The following is a 21,633-nucleotide window of genomic DNA, read 5'->3' on the forward strand; positions in this document are numbered from 1 at the left end:
ACAGTTTGTGTGGTGGTGTGGAAGTTTATTTAACTAAAAATCTTAATTTTTATCTATAAAATGTGGCTAATTATAACCTTATCTATTAAAAGAGTAATGTGCAAATCAACCATCACTCTGCTACACCCACAAGCCACACCCACCATCCAATCAGGAGGGAGTATGCAAATTAACCCAACCAAGATGGCTGTGGCCACAGAGTGAGCAGGAGGCTTGGGTTTCCCTGGTAATAGAGGAAGCCAAGCTTTCAGCACACCCTGGCCAGCCTAGGTTTCCACTCAAGGCTACAAATTTTTAATTATAGAAGATAAATAAATCCCAAATACCAGGGCCTCTGCTTGGGTTGCTAGGGGGTGTGGTCGGCCTGCAAACCAACACAGGGCCCTCGCAAAGGCCACCCCACACCCCAAAGGAACCCCCATCCTGATCTGGGACACTTTTCAGGGCAAACAAGCTGGCCCCCACCCATGAATCAGGTCTGTATCCTATCTAATAAAATAGTGATACGCAAATTTACCATCACTCCAACACACAAGATGGCTGTCCCCATCTGGACACAAGATGGCCACCACCAGATGGTCAGCAGGGGAGGGTAGTTGGGAGGGATCAGGCCTGTAAGGGAGGATAGTTGGGGGCAATCAAGCCTGCAGGGGAGGGAAGTTAGGGGTGATCAGGCCAGCAGAGGAGGGAAGTTGGCGGCAACCAGGCCTGCAGGAAAGGGCAGTTGGGGGGGACCCAGGCTTGCAGGAGGGGGGGCGGGCAGGCCTGCAGGAGAGGACATTTAGGGGCAAACAGGCTGGCAGGGGAGTGGTTAGAGGTAATCAGGTTAGGAGGTGATCAGGCTGGCAGGCAGAAGTGGTTAGGGCACATGTGTCAAACACAAGGCCCGCGGGCCAAATCAGTCCCGCCAGGCCTTGCAATGTGGCCCGCACCGCTCTGTCATCACTGCACTCCGCTGCGTTTCCATCACAATGACAGTTTATGACTGTTCAGTAAACCATTCGGCCCGCGATTTAGGCTGGATTTTAGATTTTGGCCCCTTCTCTGATTGAGTTCGACACCCCTAGGTTAGGGGCAATCAGGAAGGCATGCACTCCAGCAGTTGGGAGCTAGCAGTCATGGATAGTGAGAGGGATGTCCAATTGCCCGTTTAGGCCCAATCCAGATAGGGCAGTCGGACATGCCTTGAAGAATCCCAGATTGGAGATGGTGCAGGATGGGCTGAGGGACACTCCGTGCATGAATTTTGTGCACCAGGCCTCTAGTGCTTCTTATGATTAAATATAAAATGCATGCATTTGGCATGTTGCAAGTGCTCAGGATATATTACCTGCTTTTATTATTTTTATTATTATTACCTGCTTTATGCTTCATCCTACTAGATATTTTTCTCTGCTTATCAAAATTATATTTATTATAAACCACATAATCATTTTCTACCGATTTCAAGATGCATCATTATTGTATGTACCACTAAAATAAAACAACAACTATTGCTAACCAAGATATCAGATATTATAGATTATAAGACATATTCTCATTTCAAAGATGTTAAAATATAAATTTAAAATGTGCATTTTATAATAAATATAAATGGCAAACATGTCCACGAATCTGTTTTGATTTATCAATGGGAGCAAATTAGAATATCATTTCTTAAACTTTGAAATGCATAAGAATCATCTAAGTATCTTTTTAAGATGCAGATTATGATTCAGAAAAAATTAACTTTTGAATTAGATTATGGCTCTGTGATTGAGCCTAAGGTTCTGTTTGTTTAACAAGCAATAAGCTGGTTTGGTGCTGATGCACCTGGTTTGGCTTCACACCTTGAGAAGAAGGAACTGGAATTCTAGAATTTTAGGTAACAATCATTTTCTGAAATTAATGCTCTGTATGGTAAAAGAAAAAAAAAAGTTATTATATTTTTAACTACTTGTGCCCAATACCAGGAATATATGCTAGATCACACCTTCCCTCCTTGCTTCCGTCTTCCCTCTTTTTCCACCACTTATCTCTTCATTTTCCTCTTTCTCACACACACACACACACACACACACACACACACACACACACAGTGAACCACTGTTACTTTAGTTCTCTGCTATGATGTTTATGCAGATCCCTTGATTTGTGTCAGAATGCAAACATTACTCCTCTTTTAAATAGAAAACACTAGGAAGGAAAATGTACAGAGCAGAAAGAAGTCTGTTTTAAATATAGCCTTTTGTTTGGCATTCTAACAGAATATTAGATTTACCCATAAGCAGAACAGTCGGTTTTAGCAAGAATACTCTGTATTTCTTTGGAAGACTGTCTAGAAGCAAGGCAATCCCTTGACCAGCGTTAATGATGTTTTATTTGACCAACAGATGGCAGTAGCGGTCTCTTTTTCCCTGTTGGAGTAATCAGAAAATTGAAATTAACCTGCTCATAAGATCTTTCTCAGAACACTCATCAACTTTCTCTAGGTTCCTTGAGTTCTTGGCTGACTTCAAAACGTTATATCATTCTTTGAGCATTGGACCACTTAATCACTCTTATAAAATGTAACCCTATTTTCTGGAGACATGCTACCTACCAAAACCATATTTGCCTAATTTAAATGGAAAACCAGAAGACCGTGACTGTCTCATTTCCAATATGCATAATTTTTTTATTTTATACATCTGGATATTTTGGCTACACTAAAGTGTATTTTATATAAATTAAAAATGAAAAATCCAATTTTTGAAAACTACATATGTTTGCAAATGAGTCAGAGTATATCATTTCACCAATCTCCATCAAAATTTAATTTTTAGAGCTATGAAGTTGAGCATGTCAAGGATAGATGATGCGTTTCTATATATAATCTCTCTGAGAATATTTATTATTTTATTGATAAATTTTGACATGTTCCATGCAATAATTGGCACAACTATATTTTAATGTATTTTTATGCAATATAAATTAGGACATATAGAAAAAGCCCTTCATTTTCAGTGTTCTGTAAGAGGATACATATGAGAAAATTATAAAATTTGCTTAGCATTCTAAAGTTATAAATGTTTATATATGTATAACTGTTGTCTATTGAACAGCTATAACTTAAATACCTCATGTCTCTGAGCAACATAACTTAGATGCTAACCTTAAATTTAAACTCAGAATATAATTAGTACATTAAGATACATTTTATTCTTTTCCATAAGTAATCAAACTAGTCCTTATAATTCATCTCATACATTCTTTCCTTGATACCTGCTCTAACTCTTGCTGTATGCTCAAGTTTAGAAAGTTTTGTTGGTTTAATTTGACTTATCTGATTTGGGGGTCACTTTTGCTTTTGGAGATTTAATTCAGAAATGTAAATAAAATACAAAAACTTTTATATTTTGAATATTTTAAAATCAATTAATGGAAAACAACATAGTTTCACCTAAGATTATGAATAAGGCAAGGATGTTTCTTCTCACTGACTCACTCAATATGGGCCTAGAAGTTCTAATCACTGCAAACAGTCAGGAAAAAAATGCATACAGATTAGATCAGAAATAAAGTTGTCTCAATTTGTAGATGCTATTATTATCATTTATATAGACAATTCCTAGAAATCTACAAAAATATCCCTAGAACTAACAAGTGATTTCAGCAAAGTTATAGGATACCAGAGAAATACACATTTATTTATGCTGCAATATATACTAGTATGTGGAAGGCAGAATTAAAAACAGTATCAATTATAATTTCTCTGAACAAAATGAAATATTAGCTATAAATCTTTAAAAAAAAATGGACGATAGTTACAAAATGCAGGCCTAAATAAATGGAGAGAAATACCGTATTCATGGATTGGATAATTTAACATAATACAATGTCAGTTGTCCCCCAATTAGTTTATAGATTTTGTACAGTACTTATAAAAATCAAGGCTATTAGTAGAAGGAGACAAGATTTTTCTAAAATTTATATGGAAAATAAAGGGAAGTGAGAGAAATTACTTTGCCTGATATTAAGACTTACTAAATAGCTATAAGAATTAAAGCTGTGTTAATTTTGAGGGAGGGATAGACACATAAACCTTGAAAAGGATAGAGAACCCAGAAACAGATCTGCAAAAATATGTCAAACTAATTTTTGGCAAATGTGCAAAACAATTCAATGGAGGAAGGATAGCCTTTCCAACAAATGGTGCTGTAGCAATTGAACATCCTTAAGCAAATAAACGAACCTCATCCTAAAACTCACATCTTATACCAAAAATTATATCAAAATGGACTATGTACTTAAACGTAAGTTTAAAAACTATAGAATTTTTAGAAAAAAAAATAGATGAAAATATATGGGATCTTGGCTAGGCAGAGAGATCTTACACTTGATATCTAAGTGTTAAACATTAAAGGAGGTATTGATACATTGGTTTCATCAAAATTAAAAACTTTTGCTTTGCAAAAGACACTCTTAGGAAAGACAAACAATGGTAAAACTGCAAATCACATACCTGATAAAGGACATGTATGTAAAATATATAAGTAGTTCCTAGTCATCAGTAAAAATACAAACAATCTAATAAGAACACTGACACAATAAATAATTAGACAGTCCACAAAATGCAACTTAAAAATACTACAACTTGACATCACTATTACATAATAGAATGACTAGAATAAAATGTGTATAGTATTTATGTATGTGTGTCTTTATAAATGAGTAGGTATGTGTGCATTATCACTGAAATAAAATAAATAATAATAGCAATACCAAATATTGGTTGGGATGCCAGTCATATATTCCCACCATGCATGTGGGCATACAGAGTTGTACAGTCCCTCTGCCTTTTCTTATAAACTAAACATGAATTGTTATGTAGCTTAGCCAGTACACTCTAGTGCATTTATTCTAAAGAAATTAAACTTAGTTTACACCAAAGTCTGTGCACACATGTTTATAGCTGCTTTATTCATAATATCCTGAAACTGAAAACAAGCTGATTTTTTCCATGAGTGAATGGGTCAACAAATTGTGGTACTTCTATACATGAAATACAACTCAGCAATAAAAAGGAATGACATAATGATGCACACAACTTGACTGGTGTCCAAGGAATAATGTCAGTGCAAAAGCCAAATCTCAAAATGTTGTAAAATGTATTATTTCACTTACACAACAGCTTAGAAAAGACAACATTGCAGAAATGAAGAACAGATTAATGCTTCCAAGAGGTTAGGACCAGAAGGAGGGGAAGGTGTGGGGCAGGCAGGGGTTGGATGTGGTTTAGGACAATGGGAGGGATCTCTGTGGCAATGAAACTATGTTGTACACAGAACAGTTTATAGAACAATATATACAGTGGTGGTAGTGGATACATGATGCTACAGATGTGAAAACATTTTATAAAATTAAATACACACACACATATACACACACACACAGTAGGACATGTAAAACCAGGGAATCTGAATAAGTCTGGTGTATTGTATCAAGGTCAATACCTTTTGTAATGTTGTAGTACTGCGTTGTAAGATGTTACTATTGGGAAAAATTGAGTAAATGGTACACAGGATCTTCCTGTATAGTTACAACTCCACGTAACTATAATTTTCTCAAAATAAAAAGTTTATTTAAAAATCAGAAAGAAAAAAATGAACTTAACCAGGAAAGGTCAAATTTTTCTTAATAAAGAAAGAATAGGAACAAAAATAACAACAATAAAAACATATTAATGATATGCTAGACATGATATTGAACTCAATTATAATATTAAAAATAACAACTTTTGGTCTTCATTACTTATTTATAATTATATTTGTTTACAGAATCTCATTTAAGTTTTATAACAACTATAAAGGTCACATGGATTTTTTTCAGAATCTTTTTGATCCAAAAGCCCAAAAGCAAAAGAGCTAAGGTTTAATCCAAAGAATTTGGTCCATATAGTCTTCCTAGAAAAAAATAATGGTGTTTTTCATTTTATAATAATCTTTCATTTAAGGCATGTATTTCACATAGCAACACTACTATTTCCCAGCATAGCAGAGAGCAGCAACGATTTTTACCTTATTATACTGCAGGTAGGAAACTGAAGCAGGTGAGACTGCATTACTTCTTCAAGGGTTCTTTGTGTTCCAGAGCATCCTCATTTCAAAATGTGTGCTATATCAGGTAAACTTTAAAATAAGAACAGTGAGCAAATAAGTGCTCATTTATTAACATTTATGGAACCCCACATGTCATACTCAGTCTATGGTGAGTGTTATAAATTATTAAAATAAGGATGAGCAATGTACATTCCTATAGTCTGGTTAGAGAGACTAACCCTCAATTATTAAATGTTTACAAAGGATATTAGAGATAAATTACAATCTGAGACAGCGACAAAAAAAGAAAAAGAAAAGCATGTATGAGTCAACTAGAGAATGGAATAGACAATGCATTGGAGGTCAGAGGAAAGGTGAGATCAGAATGGGCTGGAACTGGCAGAGAGGACTTCATATAGGTGTGGGAATTTAACTGGACACTTGGGAAGAGTAGTGGTTGGAGAGCCATCATTATCCACAAAGAGCAGTTGTGTAAACAGGAACCCTCATGAGTCTCCATGTGAAAGGATGCCTTAAGACAGAAGTCTAAACATAATTCCCTTTGAGTAAGTGTCAAGAGGAGGGGAGATAGGAGAAAATGCATTGGAGATGAGTTTTATTAAAATCTCCCAATCCCCCATTTCCCCCTTTAGAACTGGGTTTGGATTAGATTGTTTCCTTAACATTTTCACCACCTTATATCTCACCTGTGCCTAAAATATTTGCATTTGTGACATGGGCAGGCTCTCCTGCTGCCTGAGTTCTCAGTGCCCTATTGTGCTGCTTCTCTGTGAAGTCCCAGTAAAACCTTTCTGCTTTCCAGAATGTCTGCTTCAGGCTTTACTGCAAAGCAGAGTGCTGCTACTTTTCAGATCTCAACAAGGAACCTGGTGGTTAAAGGCTCTGGGAATTGCCAGTTTCAAGTTCTTTCCATCTGAAGAGTGGATGGTGAGTAGATGGGGATAGAAAGGTCAGTTATTACTAGTTGTCACTAGAGGCCATTGGACTCACTAACTGGGTACCTTCTAGGCCAAGGCTATCAAACTCATGGCCTGAGGGCAACATGTGGCCCAGCCAATATAATGGTATGTAAGAAACGTTTTAATAAAAATTTCATAACTTAAATTTAATAATATCCTGTTAACATCACACATAATAAAAGAGCAATATGCAAATTAACCACCACTCTGCTACACCCACCAGCCACACCCACCAGCCAATCAAAACAAGTATGCAAATAAACCCAACTAAGATGGCTACAGCCACAGGGAGCAGGAGGGAGGCTTGGGTTTCCCAGGCAATAGTGGAAGCCAAAATTTCCACCTGCCCTAGCCAGCCTAAGCCTCCACTCAAGGCTACAAAGTTTCAATTATAGAAGGTAAACAAATCCAAAAAGAAATGGCAGCAGCCAGGAAGCAAGCAGGAGGCTTGGCTCTGCTCCAGGCTACAAAGTTTCAATTGTAGAAGGTAAATAAATTCCAAATACCAGGGCCTCTGCTTGGGTCACCAGAGGTCATGGCTGACCTGCAAACCATCACAGGCCCCTCCCCTAGGCTGCCCCATACCCCAAGGGAACCCCCACCCTGATCTGGAACACCCTTCAGGGCAAACCAGCTGGCCCCACCCATGCACCAGGCCTCTATCCTATCTAATAAAAGAATAATTGACCATCACTCCAACACACAAGATGGATACCCCCATGTGGTCAAAGATCCTGCCTCCATGTGGACACAAGATGCCACCATAAGATGGCCAGCAGGGAAGGGCAGTTGAGAGGGACCGGGCCTGCAAGAGAGGGCAGTTGGAGGCCATCAACCCTGCAGGGAAGGGCAGTTAGGGGTGACCAAAACGGTAGAGGAGGGAAGTTTGGGGCAAACAGGCTGGCAGGGGAGCAGTTAGACATCAATTAGGCTGGCATGGGAATGGTTAGGGGGTGATCAGGCTGGCAGGCAGAAGCAGTTAGGGGCAATCAGGAAGGCAGGCAGGCAGGCCAGCAGTTGGGTGCCAGCCGTCCTGGATTATGAGAGGGATGTCGGACTGCCCATTTAGACCCAATCTCAGTGGGTCTAACAGGCAGTCGGACATCCCTAGAGGGGTTCCAGATTGGAGAGGGTGCAGGCTGGGCTGAGGGACACCCTCTCACCCCCATGCATGAATTTCATGCACTGGGCCTCTAGTAAACTATAATAATATATAATAATAAAAGCATAATATGCTAATTACATGGGCAGCTGAACAACCTTCTGAACGTCCTTCTGGATGAACTTCTAGACGAAGCTGGGACTGAGAGGGCTGAGGCAAGCTGCTGCAGCTGTGACTGACCTCCTGGCTGTGGTGGGTGGGCGAGGCCTCCCTTTGTAAGGGAAGCCTGGGCTCCAGGTTCCTGGTGCCAGAGGGAGGCCGGTGCCAGCATCTGGGGGAAGGAAGACCTACTCTTGCATGAATTTTGTGCATCAGGCCTCTAGTCTATAATAATCTATAATAATAAAAACATAATATGCTAATTAGACCCATGTCCTTCAGGACAAAGTTGCAGTGGTAGGGACTGAGGCAGAGGTGGCTGCCATGGTGGCGGGGGCCGAGTCCCTTGCATGAATTTCGTGCATCAGTTATTATAGTTATTAATAATGAACTACAATGTTCACTAATGACTGATTACTATAATCATGTTGCATTCATTTTCCTTTCGCATCTTACGCTCAGACGCACCATTTCTCTCCACTAATACTAGCAGCAAATATTTTAGCAGCCAATTGCCACATCATTAGTATTGGATTGACGTGTTTCATGTATGCAACAGGAAATATTTCACTGTCGGAGAACAAGAAAAATAGGTTCATTTTCATTACGCTTACTAATTTGTGCAGTTATTCCATGTCTGATAAGTTAATGTTCAAGAAAATATTAATTTTTATTAAAATGATTTATTATTTTATGTTAATGATTACTCATTTATTTCAGCCCTTTGTATTCAGCATGTATCTATCAAAATAAACCTACATTTCTATGAAAATTGAAGCTTCTGTTTTTTTTTGTGGCCCACATAAACTTAAACCTTGTTTATTTGACCCACATCAGACTTTGAATTTGACATGCTTGTTCTAGGCATATTGGAACAACTCTTCAATAATTGGTATTTGACATCTATGACCTGAATTCAGCAGACTGTGAACTTGCCCATTTTTTTACATCTACATAAAAGCCTTATTTTTTAAGATTCCTCCACGCAAAAGCCTTACTCTCTTATTTTCTCCTGCAAGCATTGAGAAATATAAAGCTGTATATTGAGAATCACAGTTAACTTTTGGTCAAGATGAAGACCAAGAAAACATGGGAATCCTCTTCCTATCCTAACACATAAAATTGCTAGATACTAAAAATGTTGTTCTTAAATATATAACAAAGGATGAAATAAAGAAAGAATGTATTTTCACTTCAAAATTTGCTGCTTTTAATTTAAGAAAAATACTAAGAGTAAATTGGAGACTGCTAAATAAATTGATATGAACATCCTCCTCCTAAAGGTATACTTATATTAAGTACATTTTACAAAGATAGCAGTCATTTATTATGTATTATCATACTGAGGTTTTGACCAAGCCAAGAAACAAGTATAAATTGCAGTCTATGTATTAATTTAAGAAAGAAATAAGTTAATTTAAGAAAGAAAGTTTCTTGGACAAAAATACCTTTCTGCCATCTATCCTTATTCCTAAAGTCCCACCATTCAACATATGACTTTTGATTATAGCAGTGAAGTGCCCACCAAGAAAATAACACCTCAGAAGTGATGTTCTCCCTTACATGTCTATTGCCTGGAAAGGGTAATAGGTTAAACCAGCAATAAACAAATATTCTCAAAAAAATTTACTTCTTATATAAAAATGTAAGGCCTTAAAGAAATGATTACAGGACAGATAAGTCTGATACAAGGGAGGGGCCAATGTGCAGACTTCAGATCTTTGATCCTCAAAATATTTTCTTTGACCCTAAAATTCTCTCTTTTTGTGATTCATGCAGACCAATAAAGATAAATTCCATAGACTTTAATTTGTATGTACAACTAAGGGTAATGTACTTACCTTTAAGGGCAATTAAGGGAGATATATTCAACTCAGAAAGATAATTCTGTCTTCAATGTAGGATCACTAAGCTATTTTCCAAAGTTCTTATTACAGATACTCACAGATCCTTGGAATCATCAGTTTTTTGGAAGTACACTTTGTTTCATGAGTCATCTTGATCTTTAGTTGGTTAAGGTCTTTAAATTTTATAGTCTTTTGAGTGTGTGTGTGTGTGTGTGTGTGTGTTACACTTTAATTTATTGTGTTTATTTTGGTTAGCATCAAGGCTAAGAGATGTATATTATGGGTTTCATAGTAATTAAAACTTAAGATATATACATTATAATTAAAATATGAAACATTCATAAACGGTGTCCCCATAAAAGTATACAGACTTTAATTTCTGATAGCTCAATTTTGAAAAGGAAATGTCTTTTAATAACACTGCCTTTATAATTATTCAAATATGTGTATACATTTTTTGGGAACCCCCTGTATTTACTGCTAAGGCAAATATATACATCATGTCTTCTCACCCTACATCTCTGAAGCAGTCATAGAAACACATTTAGGATTGCTATGTGACAACATTGGAAACCATACATAGCTCTAAATCCTTATATGTATGTATGTATAGACCAAAATGGGGAATGCTATACCAAAGAATTTTCAAGAGCAGTGCATTTTATTAAAAACGTGAGAATTTACCTATAATGCTAATTTAACATCTATAATGTCAATTAGAAAAAAATAAAAAATAATTTTATTTTTGAGGGTGGGGTCACAGACAAGTGAGTAGGCTTAGGTGAAATTAATTCTTCCCATAATTTCCTTTAAAAATATATTTTATTGATTTTTACATAGTGAAAGGGAGAAGGATAGAGAGTTATAAACATCAATGAGAGAGAAACATTAATCAGCTGCCTCATTAAGGCCCCTCCTGGGGATCAAGCCCACAACCAAGGTACATGCCTTTGACCGGAATTGAACACGGGGCTCTTCAGTGCTTGGGCTGACTCTCTATCCACCGAGCCAAACCGGTTAGGGTTCTTCCCATCATTTTATATGTTTTTCTTTCTTGGTTAGGAAAAGTGTTAGAAAGTAGATAAAAAAAATATGGCATTATTAATTGATAGCTATTAGGTGCCTTTATTCTAATTGCACATAAATCAAAATCTGGAAACATTCAGAGGATTTTCATTTAATTTGTTAGGAAAATTCTAAAATAAATGAGTTCAGAAGAACAGAAGGACACACTAGTGTATAGCACAGTTCATTAGGGTTATCACTGGAGCCCAAAGAACAGGAGGGAGCTGGAAGGGAGGGAGAAAGGGAGATAGAGGGATGGCTGTCAGGAGGCGGATGCTCTTTAAAGTATCTTCCTTGGAGTATTGTTTCCCCTGAGGCATATCTTCAGAACTAACAGTGTGATTTTACACTATTTTAAACACAGTTATTGGAAGAATTCTCTCTGCATCACAAAATTGATAACACCAACTTAAAGTGCAGTTGAGAGGGTTGTTTAATGACTCATCTTCAAGTGTGTAATGTGAAATTGAATTGAGACAGGGACTTTTATTGTGAGAGCATTTTAGTAAAGTGATTTCCCATTAGAAAGTAATTGAATCTTTCCTCTTTAGGAAAAGAAACTGTCCTTTGCCTGAGCCCAGATCCTTCACCTGAGTAGATTATTATGGCCTGGATTATTATGCCCACCTAACCAGGCTGACTTGCCTGCCCTAGACTCAATGCATAAAACCATAGTTTGTTTACCTTACCGAAACCACCCAGAATCACTGTATTCAGAGCCCCGAGGATGAGGCCATTCAAGTGGCATGAGAAACCTGGAGATAGATCCTTCCTGAGCCCCATTCTCTCTGCCTTCCCAACGTCCCCCAAATTCCCTCCACAGCTCACTTCCTTTCCTCTCAACCTCCTTCCTGTCCTCCACATCCCAGCTCCTTTCTTTTCAACCTTCTCCCTCCTCCCTCCAGTTTCTCTGAGTTTCTATGTGTGGATGCTAAAATTGGACAGTGAAGAAGGCTGATAAGAAAAAAATTTGATTCATTTATAACATGGTCTTAGAGGAGAGCTCTACAGATAGAGGAGATAAATAAGAATTAAAACTGGGTAACCATTTTCATACTACTTATCCATATTGAATTATGAATATTAGAGCAGTGTATCTGAGATCCAGCATAAGAAAAATTATTAAGGACAATTGGATTTATGAAAACATTTTCCTTTGATAAAGGGGAGAACAAATTATCCATTGTTTTTCTATTGTTCTTGTATCAAGGCAAATCAATATCTCATTGGCCATAAAAGGGGAGGATAGAAAGCCTAGTTCTTACCATTGTAAAGGTTAAGTAAATAATTTTGAGTGTTTCACAGAAAACCATATATGTATGCTTTTCCATAGCTAGCCAAGCTTATATGTTGTTTACGCATTATTTTACATGGTTGGGTTTATTTATTAAGTAGGTTCGCAAGATTCTATTTGATTCATTGTTCGCAGATATTGCAATTAAATCTTATACGTCTATCCCATGTCATGGCATGGTAGCTACTCATCAGGCCTTGTATATGAGGATGTAACAGGAAAGGGTAAGCAGGGGGATCCCGGCTCACTGGCTTTAGAGAATCAAAGGAAAAACCTAACCCACCCAGGAAGGCCTCAGAAAAAGACCAAAGCCTGCGCTTTGTCCTTGAAGTTTCTGCTATTCTTTTGATTTATAAGCAGTCCGAGGAAGAATCCAATAAATTAAAACATATACTCCTGCATCTTAATTTTTATACCCCAGTGGTAGATTTACAGCTGTTCAAGACCTACTCTATCATAATTAAATTGTACTTGTCAGCTTTTTATTGCTATTCTTGGAAATAAATCCTTATCTTAGAGGTTCCCACAGTGGTTATCATCATGGCCCCTTGCTTTTATCATGGAGAGAGGATTCTGACAGAATCATAACTCCTGCAGATCTTGTATGACTTACCTTTAGCTTCGTCTTTTTATCACAGATAACATTATTCTTTATCTAATAATATTCTGATTGCTTTTGTTTCTTCAAAGTTTTCTTGAGTTTTTTGTTCTCATTCCTTTTCCCTCCTCCCTTCCATCATTCTCTCCGACTTTCTAGAAAATAATATCTGTTATTTTTCAAATTAATGTTTTCTTCACCTTATTTATAATCCCACAACTTTTCATTCTGTTGTGCTTAGTGGAATTTTGTCCACATAATAATAATTTGAGAGTAAAAAATAATTTTGTTATAAATGTGATGGAAAAATATGCTCTATTCCTAGCTTGCCCTTCCCAAGAATAAAAGTAAATATGCAGACCTTTCTTTCTCTCCCCCTCAAAAAACTGTTCTTTTTAGACTTGATTTATATATATATATATATAATTTCCCAAAGAATTTAATGACAAAAATCATCAAATAAGGGAAAATAAGAAATAACTTTTTGAGGTTGGTTGCAGTTTGACAGCCTATTTTAATAAAGTAAAAATATTTTATGAATATTATAAAATGATTCCTGTTTATTTTATACATGTAGGCAGTGAGTAATGCAGAAACCAAAAGCTGGAGAAAACATTTGTAATGAATGGGACAGAAAATAAGTAATAATCTTAATTTATTGACTAAAAAGTACACTAAAGGTATAACAAACAATAGAAAAAAGTATAAAAATATTGAGAGACAATTATACAAATGGAAATAGGTGTCCAGTCCACATTACAAATATGTAACCAGTGAAAATCAGAACAGTATGAAACAATTTTGACATTTTAAATTAGCAGATATTTTTGAAAATCAGGACAGGTATATACATTTTCTAAATTAGCAGATATTTTGAAAATAATGCTGTATTCGTTACTCAGGGATGCTATAACAAAGTACCACAAACTATTACAGATGGCTTAAAATATAAATATAACTCTCACAGTTTGGGGGCTTAGAGGTTTGAAATCAGGGCATTAATAAGGACATGCTTTCTTGCAGGGAGAATCTTTGTCTCTGGCAGCTGCTGGTAGTCTTAGGCCTTCTTTGGCTGGTGACAGCATAACTCCAGCCTCTGCCTGTCTCTTTTCTTCTTATAAAGATACAAGTAATATTTCACTTAGCATAGTACTCTCCAGGTCCATCCATGTTGTCACGAATAATATTTCCTTCCTTTTTATGGCCGAGTAGTGTATCATTGTGTAAATGTATCATAAATTTCACTCATATGGTGGAATATAATGAAAAAAATAAACTAATAAACAAAAAAGAAACAGACTCATAAATAGACTGGCAGTTGTCACAGAAGGGTTGCGAGGCTGAGTGAAAAAGGCGAAGGGATTAGGCAAAACTAAAACAAAACAATTCATTGACACAAGTAACAGTATGGTGATTACCAGAGGGCAAGGGGGGTAGAGGGAGGCAGAAAGGATGAATGGTGATGGGAGAAACTGACTTGGGGTGGGGAACACATAACAGAATGTACAGATTATGTAAAATATAACTCACACCTGAAACCTATATAATTTTACTAACCAATGTCACCCCAATAAATTCAATAAAAAAGATGGGAATGTGAAGTGCTAAAATGATCCATGGAAGGTCCTTGGCAGTATTTAAAAAATAATTTTGGATATGAGCAAAAATTTATCCACAACATTATTTACTGGAGTTAATTGTATTAAAAATAACAAATAATTCAATATCAAGAAATAGGTTAAATAAGTAATAACATCCAGATAATATAATGACAGGGAAAGACATGAAACATACATTTTGAAGAGAAAAAATACAATTAGAAAATAATATTGACAATATTATCTCATTTGTTTGAATTTGAAGCCACTTTGTGAGTGTAGAAAGGACTATGAGTTTATAAATTAAATTTTAAGTATGGTGAGATGGTGGGGATTTCATGGTGCTTTTATGATGAAATAATTTAAAACAGTTTTGAGAAGCATATCACTTACCTCTTGAATTTGTTCAATGATTCAACAAGGATTGTTTCACAAGTTTTATATTGGAAATATTTGTAATATTGGAATAGGTGAATACTTGAAATATATTCACTTTCAGGAGAGGGAGGAACTGGAAATAAAACTGAGTTTGTTCTGTTCTCAGAAGACACATGTGATTCTAACAGTAAATGGAAAATTGCATGTTTGTAATATCTAGTTTTACACATAGATAAAAATAAATAGTAATATAATTTTGGCAGCAATCATAAGAAAATTGCTCAATTGCTAATTAAATGAAAGATAGAAAAGAACATTAAAAAAACTGTAGCATATATATATATATTAAAAATTACAAAATTTGGGGGGTATAGAGATTATTTACTTGATTAAAAAGTTGGTTACACATGAAAAACATTAGGATACTTTTCATAGAAATAACCACAAGTTGGGTTCTGTGCAATATCATTGCGATGTTGAAATTTCTTTCCCTGCTTTGTTAAATTTGTGGCTCAATTATCATAATTTCCAATATGCTTTACTTTATTTTTATTGCACAGCCCTTGCTGTATGGTCATGGTTTAAACATTGCTCTCTCGTTCCAAAGCACGAGTTTCAGACAAACTTCAATAATTCGTAAGAAGACAGTGTTTTGTTCTCCTTATTCTCTGCTTCTTTCTCTCAACTAATGAGGCCTTTTGTATAAAATCCAGAAGTTGGCTACATATATTTTAGAACAAGCCAGAAGCGGTCTTAGCAGATACATATAATAGATTTTTATGCTCACATAAGGTTTATCTTATTTCTTCCAACAGTTTGTTTTGTGGGACGTTGCTGTACATTTATTATGGTTTGTTCTTTTGGACATCTCCTTTCATAAAATGAGAACTAGAGGTGAGCAATTCTCACTGAGCCCGTTAACACTGGTTCAATGGGTTTTTTAGACTACACAAGGCTTATCATATTATATTTTTTCCAACAATTTGTTTTATGGCAGTTGATCCCTCACCAAGTGGGCCTTTTCACAGGCTGCCTCATGACATGGCATCTGCATGCTTCCAAGGTAAGTGATCTAAGAGAGAGAGAGAAGAGAGAGAGAGATAGTGGAAGAGAAACATTACCAAGATGAAAGTCATAGTCTTTTCAGAACTTCATCTCAAAAATGACATCCCATCACTAATGCAATTTTCTATTCATTAAAAGAGAATCAAGAAGTCCAGGCCACACTCAACATGCAGGAATTACACAAAGGGGTGAATTCTATGAGGAAAGAATTATCAGGGCCATCTTGGAGGCTGCCCAAAGCACATACCAAAGTTTGAGAATATTTAGGTCCTTTGCCCATTTTTAAAAATTGGATTGTTTATTTTCCTTTTGTTAAGTTGTATGAATTCTCAATAAATTTTGAAGACTAACCCATTATCAGATGTAACATTGGCATATATGTTCTCCCATAAAGTGGGGTCTCTTATTATTTTGTTGATGATTTCTTTTGCTGTACAGAGCTTTTTATTTTGATATAGTCCCATTTATTTATTTTTCCCCTAGTTTCCATTATCCTAGGAGATGTATCAGTAAACATATTATTCTTAGAAATGTCTGAAACCAATACTGCCAATGGTTTCTTCTAGGATTTTTATGATTTCACATTTTATATTTAAGTCTTTTATCCACTTTGAGTTTATTTTTGTGTAAGTTGGTGGTCTAGTTTCATTTTTTTCCAAAATGACATACAGAAGGCCAAAAGGCATATGAAAAAATTTCAAAGTCATTAATCATTCAAATGATGCAAGTCAAAATGACAATGAGGTACCATCTCATACCTGTCGGAATGGCTATCATCAACAAACCACAAGTTTGTTGGTGAGGATGTGGAGAAAAGGGAACCCTAGTACACTGCTGGAGCGAATACAGATTGGCACAACCATTATAGAAAACAGCATGGAGTTTCCTCAAAAAATTAAAAATGGAATTACCACTTGACCTAGCAATCCCACTTATTGGAATATATCCCAAGAAATTAGAAGCACCAATCAGAAAAAATATATGCACCCCTCTGTTCATAGCAGAGCAATTTATAATAGCTAAGATTTGGAAACAGCCTAAATGCCCATCAGCAGACGAGTGAATTAAAAAGTTGTGGTACATCTACACAATGAAATACTACACAGCTGTGAACAAGAACTCTTACCATTTGTAACAGCATTGATGGACCTGGAGAGCATTATGTTAAGCAAAATAAGCCAGTCAGAGAAAGAGAAGCATCACATGATCTCACTCATATGTGGAATCTAATTAACAACTGATGAACAAAAATAGACCCAGAGACATAGAAACATTGAACAGACTGCCAAACCCCAGAGGGAAGATGGATAAATGAGAAGAGATCAACCAATGAACTCATATGTGAATAAGCATAACCCATGGACTCAGACAATAGGGTGGGGAAGGTCTGGTGTGGGGACAGGGATGGGGACATGGTGGGAGAGATCAATAGGGGAAAAAGGGGATATATGTAATACTTTTAACAATATATTTTTTTTGAGTTTGAAAATACTGTGTTAAATGCCATTAAAAAATCAAATGAGGTAGGTAAATTGCTTAAGAGACAACAGGGGGTTGAGGGCATACTTGGGGAGGGGTTTGGGACAAATATGTGATACCTTAATCAATAAAGTAATTAAGAAAAAAGAGATATTTATATAAAAATAGATTTTGGTGACTATATTTCAGGATCCAGGCAGAGGGACTGGCCAGACAAGGAGTAACTTTGGTCATGGAACTGGTATTGCACAGAAGGGCCGCTTGTCCAGATGACTCCAGGAGCACAAAGAAGATTGGAATCTAAGCTCAGGCTGGGATCGGGGTGCATGGACTGGGAGAAGTTGTGACTCACAAGCTGGTTTAGAGGCCATTTGGGTCTGCAAAGGCAACTTTTATAAAACTCTATTGCTTCAGTTCAGGAATGAGGTAGAGAAAGGAGACATGAATCTGGGAAGCAACATTGGCTCAGTGTTGAGAATCAGAAAAGGGCTGATATACACCATCCAACCATGTCCTCAAACCTTGCTTCATATCAGAATCACTACAATTTGATAAAAATGCAAAGACCCAGGCCCTATGTTACTTCAGTGAGCTTAGACTCTATGTTATTTTTTAACATTCTAGGTAATTCTAATAAATACCGATGTTTGAGAGCCATTGCTGTAGGACTACTTGTGTTCCCCCAGGCCAGTGGTAGGCAAACTGTGGCTTGCGAGTCACATGAGGCTCTTTGGCCCCTTGAGTGTGGCTCTTCCACAAAATATCACGTGCAGGCGCGCACTTACAGTATGACTGAAACTTTGTGGCCCATGTGCAGAAGTTGGTTTTCGGCCTGGATGAGTCTATTTTGAAGAAGTGGTTTTTAACTTTGAATCACACTCAAGGAGCCAAAGAGCCACATGTGGCTCGCTAGCACTGGTTTGCCAACCACTGCCCCAGGACTTTACTGGTTCATGATACTTAATTCACTAAATCAACAGACTAACACTAAACTCTGACACAGTTCATGGTAGAAATATAAATGTGCATTCTCGTGGGCAGAAATGGAGTAAAATATATTTATAACTTTTCCTTGGAAAAGCATTCCAAGGAAAAGTCTGATGCTTTTATGCTGGAAGAACTAATTATGGCTGGCACTGATGAATCAACTTTTTCTTTTATGCTGGCAAAATGTAAAAGAGTTTTCTTTGCCAGAAATAGCAAAATGGACACCCAAGCCAGCATCTGGAAGTTATTCTTAAAGAAATATGGCATTAAGTAAAAATGGAATTGTGGGTCAATTTCTATTTATCCATTTCACTGATCTATGCTGACTAAAGATTAATGCTACTTAAGCTGAAATCTTAATTTCTTTTTTATTCTCTTCCTTCTTGTTACATCATGTTTATTTCCAAATCTATTGACAAATATATATTGGTGGCATCCTATTAAGACTTAGATGGACTATGAATCACAATTATTGTTTTATCAAATAGTCCCAAGTGAGAAGAATTAGCATATAATACAATATATATGATTTCTGAACCTAGAGAGAGCTGGCTTTAAATCCAGTGATTCCACTTACTGACTATAAAAACTTAAGGAAATGACTCAACCTCTGTAAGTTTTATATATATATATATATATATATATATATATATATATATATATATACACACACACACACACACACACACACACACACACACACACACTGTATACAGGGTCACCCAGATTTGAAGCATCATTGTTAGACATGATGTAAGCAAAATGTTCAGCCCATAGTAAATTGAATTATTATTAGAATGACTGGTACTACCTGTAAACATCAATGTGCTTTAGAATCCAAGTTTGTACAGGATTATATGCAGTTTATAGCCATCAGTCTGTACTTCTGATTTTCTGTTTATAAGTAAGAATTACAGTGTAGTAATTGAAAGCACAAATTCTGGATTCAACCCACCAAGTTCAAATCCAGATTTTCCATTCAATAATAGCATATTCTTGAATAATTTTCCTAGACAATTCATTTAACCTCTCTCTGCCTTGCTTTCTTCATCTTTAAAATGGGGATAATAAAGATACATCAACTTCATGAAAATTTGTAATAATAAATTAATATTTGTACACTACTTATTTTAAAAAGTATCATATGAGCTACTTTTTGTTAATCATAATTCCTTGCCCTTACTGGTTTGGCTCAGTGGATAGAACAGCAGTCTGCAGACTGAAAGGTCCCAGGTTCGATTCCGGTCAAAGACCTGTACCTTGGTTGTGGGCACATCTCCAGTAGGAGGTGTGCAGGAGGCAGCTGATCGATGTTTCTAACTCTCTGTAAAAAAAATCAATAAAATGTATTTAAAAAACAAAGTTCATTCTTTACTTGTACTTTTTGTCTTATCTACCAATTACAGATGTCATTTATCAAATAAAATAATGGCTTGAGTGTATATTTTTATTGATTTCAAAGAGGTAAGGAGAGGGAGAGAAAGAGAGATAGAAACATCAATGATGAGAGACAATAATTGATTGTCTGCCACCTGCATGCCACCTTCTTGGTATAGAGCCCACAACCTGGGCATGTGCCCTGATCAGGGATCCAATGGTGACCTCCTGATTCACAGGATGTTACTCAACCACTGAGCCACACCAGCTAGCCTGCATTGTATGTTTGATGGAATAATGGTACTATATGTCTCTGGATTGTTTTATAGACTTTACCCTGACTATGGGATTCAGCTCTTTCAAGCATGTGAGATGCTCAGTAGGTGCCAATTACTTTTAGAAGCTGCAATTATCTAAGTCAAAAGAGTTCCATTCATAGAATGACTTTGCTGTCAGTAAACAAATTAGGACCCATGTGATCTGAACATATGAATGCACCATCCAACATGCCAGACTACCTCTCAGAGAGCAGCATCCCTTATGAGAACTTTGCTCAGAATTGAAATAATGAGAGAGATCAAGTTTTATTCCCATCTGACAGCATATATCAGGAGAATGCTCTGTGCAGTGGATGACCACTCTATGCGATTAATGATAATAATAAAAATAGAGCAATATTTTACTATATATGAGAGAATACTATATTAACTCGCCTTATAAAATGTTGTTTAACGAAACTATTTACTTCAAAGACTATCTTCTTTTTAAGACTAAAAACATATACCAGTATGTTGGAGAGAGAAGTTTCTGAGAGTATGTTGTTGTCATGACTACTGGGGGTGGGGACTTCTGGGTGACACCAGGAGTAAACAATTGCTGATGTTAATTCACTCTGGGGGTAGTGGAAGAAAAATAAGTGCTGCCTTGAGAAAATTCCTCATAAAGTATTCCCCCCTCTGTGTGTTTTTTAGCATTCATGTCTTGAAAGAAAAAGATGCATGAGTAACACACAGAGAGGCAATTATTGAGTATGAAAGTTCTTGTGATGTCTGCATAGCCCTAGGACAGTGGTGGGCAAACTCATTAGTCAACAGAGCCAAATATCAACAGTACAATTTTGGAAATTTCTTTTGAGAGCCAAAAAGCCGACTTCTGAGCATGGGCCACGAAGTTTCAATCACACTGTATGTGCGTGCCCGCACTTGGTATTTTGTGGAAGAACCAAACTCAAGGTGCCAAAGAGCAACATGTGGCTTGCGAGCCGCGGTTTGCCGACCACTGCCCTAGGAATAGAAAGCCACTTTAACCTCCCATCATAGTTCTGACATGAGCATTTGAAATGAATAAAAAAGGAAAGTATCAACTTTAGAGAGGGTTTGGATTCCCAGGGAGAGGGCACTTGTCTTCCTGATGGCTTTCACTAAGAATTCAGAGGCTTCTTTCCAAGAGCACTGTTTCCTGAGCTTGGGCCCTCCTGCACTGCAGGCACAAAAAAGGTAAACATGGGCGGTGGAGACCTGTGTGGGAAAGATCAGCAGATGAGTAGAAACAATACTCTTCAGCTTGCCCCTTAGGGACAGCTGGCCACAAAGAGATAGGCATGAGTGCAGACAGGTGGCACCAGGAGGGCAAGGAAAAAACATGG

Source organism: Pipistrellus kuhlii, unplaced genomic scaffold (genome assembly GCF_014108245.1).
Source record: "Pipistrellus kuhlii isolate mPipKuh1 unplaced genomic scaffold, mPipKuh1.p scaffold_m20_p_2, whole genome shotgun sequence".
Lineage (NCBI taxonomy): Eukaryota > Metazoa > Chordata > Mammalia > Chiroptera > Vespertilionidae > Pipistrellus > Pipistrellus kuhlii.